An 8,677-nucleotide genomic window follows, 5' to 3' on the forward strand; every position below is an offset into this window, starting at 1 on the left:
TAAAATGTACTTAAATAGCACTTTATTTTTAAGTCTGCTTTATTTTTAGTTTTGGCCAGGGACATTATTTTTGTTTCTCTGTTTTGAATTGAAATGCAGTTTAAATGCTTCCCCCCCTCCAGAAATTAAAAGAGCTTGAGTTTACAATATTCATGTCCATGTCTATTATTTGATTCTGTTGCCCACTAAAACCCTTTTAAATTATAAAAACATTTGCAATTAAACGTGATTAATCAAGATTAATTAATTAGATTAATTTTTCTAATCAAGTCTCACCCCTAATATATGTATGTATATATATATATATATATATATATATATATATATATATATATAGTAAAAAAAAATTCCCCGCTAGCCCCTGCGGGCACAGATGTGCGCAGATGACTCGGCACAGATGTTCCTGTATACTATGCCGGCTACTTGGTTATGGCGTTCCATGTATGCCTTGCCTGCTAGCATCTTGCACCCTGCTGTTATGTGCTTAATTGTCTCAGGGGCATCTTTACACAGCCTGCACCTGGGGTCTTGCCTGGTGTGATAGACCCCAACCTCTATGGATCTTGTGCTCAGAGCTTGTTCCTGTGCTGCCATGATTAGTGCCTCTGTGCTGTCTTTCAGTCCAGCTTTGTCCAGCCACTGGTAGGATTTCTGGATATCAGCCACCTCCGCTATCTGCCAGTGGTATAAACCGTTAGGGGTGGGTTTTTATAATCGATTTATCGATTAAAATCGATTCTGGCTTGGATAACGTGAAATAGATTCATTAAAATCCTGAATCGATTTTTTAATATAAATTAATAGCTCCATGCCCTCCTGGGTTTTAATTGCACCTTAGAACACATATACATCAACACTACATATGAGCGGGTAGAGGGAGGTTTGGAGTCTTCTCACACCCCCGGTCTCTGCGGCCTGCTGGAGCGGGGGGGCTAGGAGGAGGAGTTGGCCGTCCGACTGGGGTCTGGTGTGTGGGGCCTCCCTGCTGCTGCGGAGTCGGGGCAGTCTGCTTCTCCCCACTGCAGGGAAAAGGGTAACACCACCTGGGTCTGGGTGCAGTTTCCCCCTCCAGGGGCAAGGGTACCTAGACCCGGTTCTTAGAGTACGCTTGGGGAGTGTGATTGTGTGTACAGCGTCTCTTTATGTCTGTCTCCACGTTGGTTGAGTGTGGAGTAATTGCCTATGAGAGCATGAGGGTGGGAATGGATGTTTGTATTTGAGTGTGCCTGTATGTCTGTGTCTATATGTCAGGTTGGGTATCAGACGCCACCTCTCTGGGGACATCTCAGGCCCTCCAAGGTTTGGAGGCCTATCTCCCCCCACCACTTCCCCTGCCGGTGGCAGACGCCCTCAGACATCGATGCGTTGGTGGTTCTTTGTGTCCGGGGGTGGGCGTCCGGGTACACACCGGCTCACTCCTTGGTGGCTGCTTATCGGGGCCTGGAACCTGGGGCTCGCTCGGGCCACTTCGGGGGTGGGGTGCCCTCGGCCTCTCGGCCTGGGGCTCGGTCACTCAGGCACAGCTGGCTGCCGGCGGAGCTCACGGGCACGTCACTGCAACCCCCCCTGGCTTCTGCTCCGCGGCTGCTGAGTGATCCCTCATCTGGGACTCTCCTCAGCTCTTTCTGGGACAGTGGCGCGGCTGCCCCTCTGTTGGTCTTCCTTGGTCTCTTGTGTTCTGGGGGCCTCTGGATGTCTGGAGTTTTGATCTCCTCCATACCTGCTTCATGCCCTGGAGGATGGGACTGTGGCCCCCCACACCCTCTAGCAGATCATTACATTAAGGAACCTTTTAAATACAAGCGCGCTCATGCTCACAGGTGTACACACAGGTGATCACACACACAAACTACACCCTTTTTGGCTCCTACCTCAAAGCACACTGTGCGCTGTCGATCTTACAATAATGTTTAATATTAAGTATTTAGTGTTATATTCCCATATATCATTGTGATGTTGTTTATTCTATTACTCTCGTTTTCTTCTGCTTGTTTTCTTTTTTCTTTCTCAACAGGTGATCCAGGTGATCGATATATGTATTTTTTGTCTGCTTATTTTGTTGGTTTTTGTTTTTTGCCCTTTATCCCCGTCCCTCTTCTCCGCTGTTTTTTTTTTTGTTTTGTTTTGTTTTTTCCCCCCTCTTTCTTTCTCCCTTTTCTTTTCCCCTGTCCCGCATCTAGCAAGTAAAAAAAAATAAAATAAAATAAAATAAAATAAACAATAAAAGGTAAATCAAATGGACCATTACGGCAAGGCTGGGATGGTCCATTTGGTAAAGTAAATCCGTTGGGCATCTTTCTTCGCCTTTAGACAATAATTCTGATGGCAAAAGAACCAAACGGGACAGGTTTAAAAAAAAAAAAAAAAAAAAAAAAATATATATATATATATATATATAAATTTATTTTGCCCGAAATGCCAGAATCTCAGGTGAAACCTCACAACATTTCAACAACCACCAAACAGCTAAGACAGTAAATGAGAGCAGGAACATGGATTCTGCACAAAGACGTAAACACACAGCCCGGACCCGCGGATCAGAATCAGTGAGATGTCGCCTTTCTCACCGACGGCATGGACATGGTCGGGGCTGAAAGCCGACAGCTCGCTGATTCTGATCTGTCAGCGCGTCCGCGCTTTGTGTTCACGCCCCTTTTGCGCTGATTCTAAAGCTGTTAGTTTTATCTCTCTCCAAACAATATTGACCGAACCAGCAGCAAAAGAAGATCCAAACTACGCTTCACATAAACATCTTCATGAATTCACTCTTACTTTTACTGTTCTACTTCCACCACGATAAAAATCACACTTCATGCACAGCTCTCTCTCTCTCTCTCTCTCTCGCTGTACTTCAAGAACAGTTTCCCGTCTAAAAATCTGTTTTCTGCATTATTTGCTTGCTTGTTACGCACAAGTCTACCGTTTTTCACAGCGCTGTCGGCCGCTGTTTTTTTTTTTTTCATTTTACATACTTCCGAAAAGAAAGCCTAATTTCTGCCGTTCAATATTGAACAAATTTAAACTTTTTAAAATTATGCAAAATGCAAAACGCTTAGCCGTGTCTCTAATAAAACCGCTGTAACGTCAGAGGTAACGTTCATATGTTGATTAATGGTTTTCTTTTGTTTTTGATGTATTGCAGAATATTTTTATAAAATCCCAGGCCAGGAAAATCACCTTCATGTTTTTCTGTGTTTTATCTTCAGCTACTTTGACACAAAGGAATTTGCTGTGATGCTTACACCTTTGATAAAGTCTTGCGTGTGTCAGCTTCCTTTTTATAGATACAAAAATATGTAAATGTACTGATCAGAATTATAATATTTCTGACTGTCAAAATTTCCCAGATTTGAATCGAATCAAATCGAATTGAATCGAATCGTGGATCGAATCGATTCGGGACCTTGTGAATCGGAAACGAATCGATTCTAGAAATCAGTGACGATACCCAGCCCTATAAACCGTGCAGGGGCCTGTCCTTCCATGATGTTTCCTTGCCTTCCTCTTCTTTCTTGGGTTTCTGTTGCCTGAGGTATTCACTGAGCACACTGTCAGTTGGGGCCATCTTCGTGATGTATTCGTGGATGTTCGTTGTCTCATCCTGGACCGTGGTGCTGACACTCACCAGTCCCCGGCCTCCTTCCTTCCACTTACCGTACAGCCTCAGGAGGGTGGACTTGGGGTGAAACCCTCCATGCATGGTCAGGAGCTTTCTTGTCTTGATGTCAGTGGCTTCTATCTCCTCCTTTGGCCAGCTTATTATCCCAGCCGGGTACATGATCACAGGCAGGGAGTAGGTGTTGATAGCCCGGATCTTGTTCTTACCGTTCAGCTGACTCCTAAGGACTTGCCTGACCCTCTGCAGGTACTTGGTGGTTGCAGCTTTCCTAGCTGCCTCTTCATGGTTCCCATTTGCCTGCGGGATCCCCAGGTACTTGTAACTGTGCTCTATGTCTGCAATGTTGCCTTCTGGTAGTTCGATCCCCTCAGTTCTGACTACCTTCCCTCTCTTTGTTACCAACCGACTACACTTCTCCAGTCCGAATGACATCCCAATGTCATTGCTGTATATCCTGGTAGTGTGGATCAGTGAATCGATGTCTCGTTCACTCTTGGCATAAAGCTTGATGTCATCCATGTGCAGGAGGTGGCTGACAACTGCTCCATTCCGTAGTCGGTATCCGTAGCCAGTCTTGTTAATGATCTCACTGAGGGGGTTCAGGCCTATGCAGAACAGCAGTGGGGACAGAGCATCTCCTTGATCCCGCACTTGATGGTGACTTGTGCTATGGGCTTGAAGTTGGCCTCTAGTGTTGTACGCCACATCCCCATTGAGTCCCTGATGAAGGCTCTTAGGGTCCTGTTGATCTTGTACAATTCTAGGCATTCCAGTATCCAGCTGTGGGGCATTGAGTCATAGGCCTTCTTGTAATCAATCCAGGCAGTGCACAGGTTGGTCAGCCTGGTCTTGCAGTCTCGGCTGACTGTCCTGTCTACCAGTAGCTGGTGTTTTGCGCCTCTGGTATTCTTGCCCATCCCTTTCTGTGCCCCACTCATGTATTGACCCATGTGCCTGTTCATCTTAGCCGATATGATGCCTGACAGGAGCTTCCATGTAGTACTGAGGCAGGTTATTGGTCGGTAGTTGGAGGGGACCGGTCCCTTCTGGGGGTCCTTGAGGATCAGGACTGTCCGGCCTTCGGTTAACCATTCTGGGTGTCTCTCGTCAACTAGCAGCTGGTTCATTTGTGCTGCCAGGCGCTCGTGGAGTGCAGTCAGCTTCTTCAGCCAGTAAGCGTGAACCATGTCAGGACCTGGTGCTGTCCAACTCTTCATACTGGAGACCCTTTCTTGGATATCTGCCACTGTGATGGTTACTGGACCCTGTTCAGGGAGGTTGCTATGGTCTGCCCTCAGATCCACTAGCCACTGAGCATTGCTGTCATGGGTTGCGTCCTTCTCCCATATGCTCTTCCAGTATTGTTCTGCCTCCAACCTTGGTGGTGCTGTTCTCATATTGTTCCCCTGCCACTGAGAGTACACCTTGGCTGGTTCCGTGGAGAACAGCTGGTTTATTCTCCTGCCTTCTATCACTCTGGTGTACCTCCTCAAGCGGCTGGCCAAGGCTGTGAGTCGTTGCTTGGCAGTTTCCAAGGCCTCAGGTATGGACAGCTCCCTGTACTTCTTAGGCACCTTCTTCATCGCGCCTTTCTGCAACTCCGATAGTTGGCTAACCTCCCTCCGTGCTATCTTGATCTTAGCCTCTAGCCTCCTTCTCCATGGAGGGTACTGCCCCTTGTGGCTGTTCAACTTGTAGCCTAGCATCTCACTGATCACTGCTGCCGTATTGTAGATCAGCTTGTTAGTGTCGGTAATCGTGGCTGTAGGTATCGTCCGTAGTGCTGCATTAACATCATCTAGCAGACCTTCTGAGGGTACTTCACGTAATCTTGGTAACCGGCTACGGGGGGTCCAGGTTTCAAGCTTGGCCATGATCCTATCTTTCAGGTCAGTTCCTCTCGAACTCAATGGTCCTTCTCCTATCGCACTTGGGGCTTGGTACCCAATCTCGGGTGGGGGTGATGATATCTCCCCCCTGACCTGGCATCCTGGCTCCCCCTTGCCGTAGCATTTATGTTGTACCTCGTCAATCTCTAGCTGTGAGAGCAGTCCCTTCTTTCGAATGTTGGAACACTGAGCTACTAGTTGTCAGTGTTGGGGAGTAACGGAATACATGTACCGCCGTTACGTATTTAAAATACAAAATATGAGTAACTGTATTCCGTTACAGTTACCGTTTAAAAAGGTGGTATTTAGAATACAGTTACTTTGTTGAAATAAATGGATTACACGGCGGTATTTTCCTGTTTCATATTGTCGCGGGTCAGGGCTGTTTGGGTTTTGTTTGACAGCTATGTTCTGTTGTTCCAGGCGGCAGCGCTACGGTTGCCATGGTTACAGGGTGACGCTCTCTCTGGACTGTGTGTTTCCTGGGTGAGAGAGCGCCTTTTGGTTGTTGTTGTTGTGCTAAGCTAATAGGCAGAATGCTACAGGCATAGCCCTAAAGAATGTAGCCTCATGGGCAGTGTAGTCCGTGCTGCAGTGAGTATGGACTGCCATACCCGTTATGTGTCTGTGAGCGCGAGGAGGGAGAAAAAGGAGAGTGGAAAAGTACGAGTTGTCATCGAGCAGAAACGGGAGCTGGAAGCATGTAAATATAATAATAACCACTGCAGCCTGACGAGCCCAGTTGTAAGTAAGCTATTAAGACTCGACTGTACTACGTGTTCGTGTTTTCCTCCGAAACAATAAGTTCCGTTGGAGCAGCCTTTCAACGCCTGTCTCTCGCTAGCAAACTTGACCCAGACAACAAAGTAAAGCTATTTTTCGGCTACGAGCCCGACACGGAACCCGGCGTATTAGCCAGACGTCCCTTTTCTATGGTTCGGAGCCGCGGACCTTCAGTAATAGTAATAAATCACATTCATGTAGTTGTAAACAGCATGATAATATATTAAGTAATCCAAAGTATTCAGAATACGTTACAAAATACATTTTGGGGCATGTATTCTGTAATCTGTAGTGGAATACATTTTAAAAGTAACCTTCCCAACACTGCTAGTTGTTTCACTGTCATTGTGGATGTTGGGTATCGAAGAATCCATAGGTCCCTCATCCTATTCATGTAACCCCTTCCGCCAGGGTTACTTGCATAGTAGCATTCCAACAACGCCCTGTCTTATGTATATATATATATATATATATATACATATATATATATATATATATATATATATATATATATATATATATATATATATATATATATATATATATATATATATATGTGTGTGTGTGTCTTGACCTAAACAGCATAAACAGATGACGGAGGCTTCTGGAGTACATATAAGGTGGTCCGTGTCCCTGTGTGGTTGGCTTATTTAGCCAGTAAACCAATATGTATGCATGAGTTCTTTCACTCGACCCAACTAACTCCACCATAATCCCCTTGGAATCCCCTTAATGTGGATGCCTAAGAAAATACATTTAGTGTATAATTTAGTGTGTATTTAGTGTATATATATATATATAGTATATATATATATATATATATATATATATATATATATATATATATATACACTAAATACACACTAAATGTATTTTCTTAGGCATATATATATGCCTAAGAAAATATGTATATGTATATATATATATATATATATATATATATATATATATATATATATATACACTAAATACACACTAAATGTATTTTCTTAGGCATATATATATGCCTAAGAAAATATGTATATATATATGTATATATATATATATATATATATATATATATATATATATATATATACACTATATATATATATACACTAAATACACACTAAATTATACACTAAATGTATTTTCTTAGGCATCCACATTAAGGGGATTCCAAGGGGATTATGGTGGAGTTAGTTGGGTCGAGTGAAAGAACTCATGCATACATATTGGTTTACTGGCTTTAATTACCAGTTTGCTTTTATAGAAATACAACATCATCAACCTTAAATTGCTGCATGTTTAATATGGTCATGAGATGTGCTGTGGGGGAGATATCAGATTTTATTTGGATCCAGTATGACTTATTTGATGACTTGTCACATTTTTTGTCGAGGTAAGCGGTACAGCATGATTAAAAATAGAAAGGCACCAGCAAGGGCGGCCTTATGTGTCAGTAAGCATAAACAGATGACGGAGGCTTCTGGAGTACATATAAGGTGGTCCGTGTCCCTGTGTGGTTGGCTTATTTAATCAGTAATGTGTGGCTTGTGTTATAACCACATTCACATGCCCAGGTTTACTTTGTGACAGACACAGTGATTCGTGTAACAAATTAATTTAGAATGCATTACTCATGCTGTAAGTGTTTGAAGAAACCTTTGGGAAATGTTTTGGCATGCATGTTTTAGCTGTGTTTCCTTGCTACAGTAAAAAAGACAATTTTGTTTATGTACTGCTCATGTTTGCCAGCAGCTCCGAAATGCTTTGCTTCAATGGAGATAGTAGACAGTATGGCATGCTTAACTTTCCACAGTCAGAGCCTTAGTAATTAGTGATTTAGAGAGAATTAAATGTATAAGAAGTTAAATACTTTCGGTTATAACAGTATTACATCAAAGATATAGCTTTATGTTCACTTGCAGTTCCTTGAAATTGAACTTTTAGTAAGTGTACTGTAGATTTCCGTTTATATATTTTTTTTATGGCCTTGCCTTTTTCAACTGTAGATGGATACCATCCCAGAGCAATGCAACTGTGGGAAACACTATCCAGACGAAAACATGTGATGGCTTTTTGGCATTTGTTGTTAATTAAATGTACCCATTAAAGTTTGGTTACAAGATGCATTTGGACATCTTATTATCAATACACACTAGTCTGTATGAAGGAATATTTTTATAACTGAAAATAGTGTGGAAGTAAGAAGCCAAAATAAGGCATCATCAGCTTAATTTGAGTGTGAATACTATAGAGTCTACAATAAGAACTAACTAAAGACTTGAGTGTCAGGCCTAGGAGCCATAATCAGCCCGACAATTACTCTAATATGGCCGATGGGATGGGTGTGGAGAAAACGAAGGACAGCATAAAGTTTGGACTTTTAACTCTATTTTCAGAA

The sequence above is a fragment of the Pelmatolapia mariae genome, linkage group LG4, assembly GCF_036321145.2.
Source record: "Pelmatolapia mariae isolate MD_Pm_ZW linkage group LG4, Pm_UMD_F_2, whole genome shotgun sequence".
NCBI classification, from domain to species: Eukaryota; Metazoa; Chordata; class Actinopteri; order Cichliformes; family Cichlidae; genus Pelmatolapia; species Pelmatolapia mariae.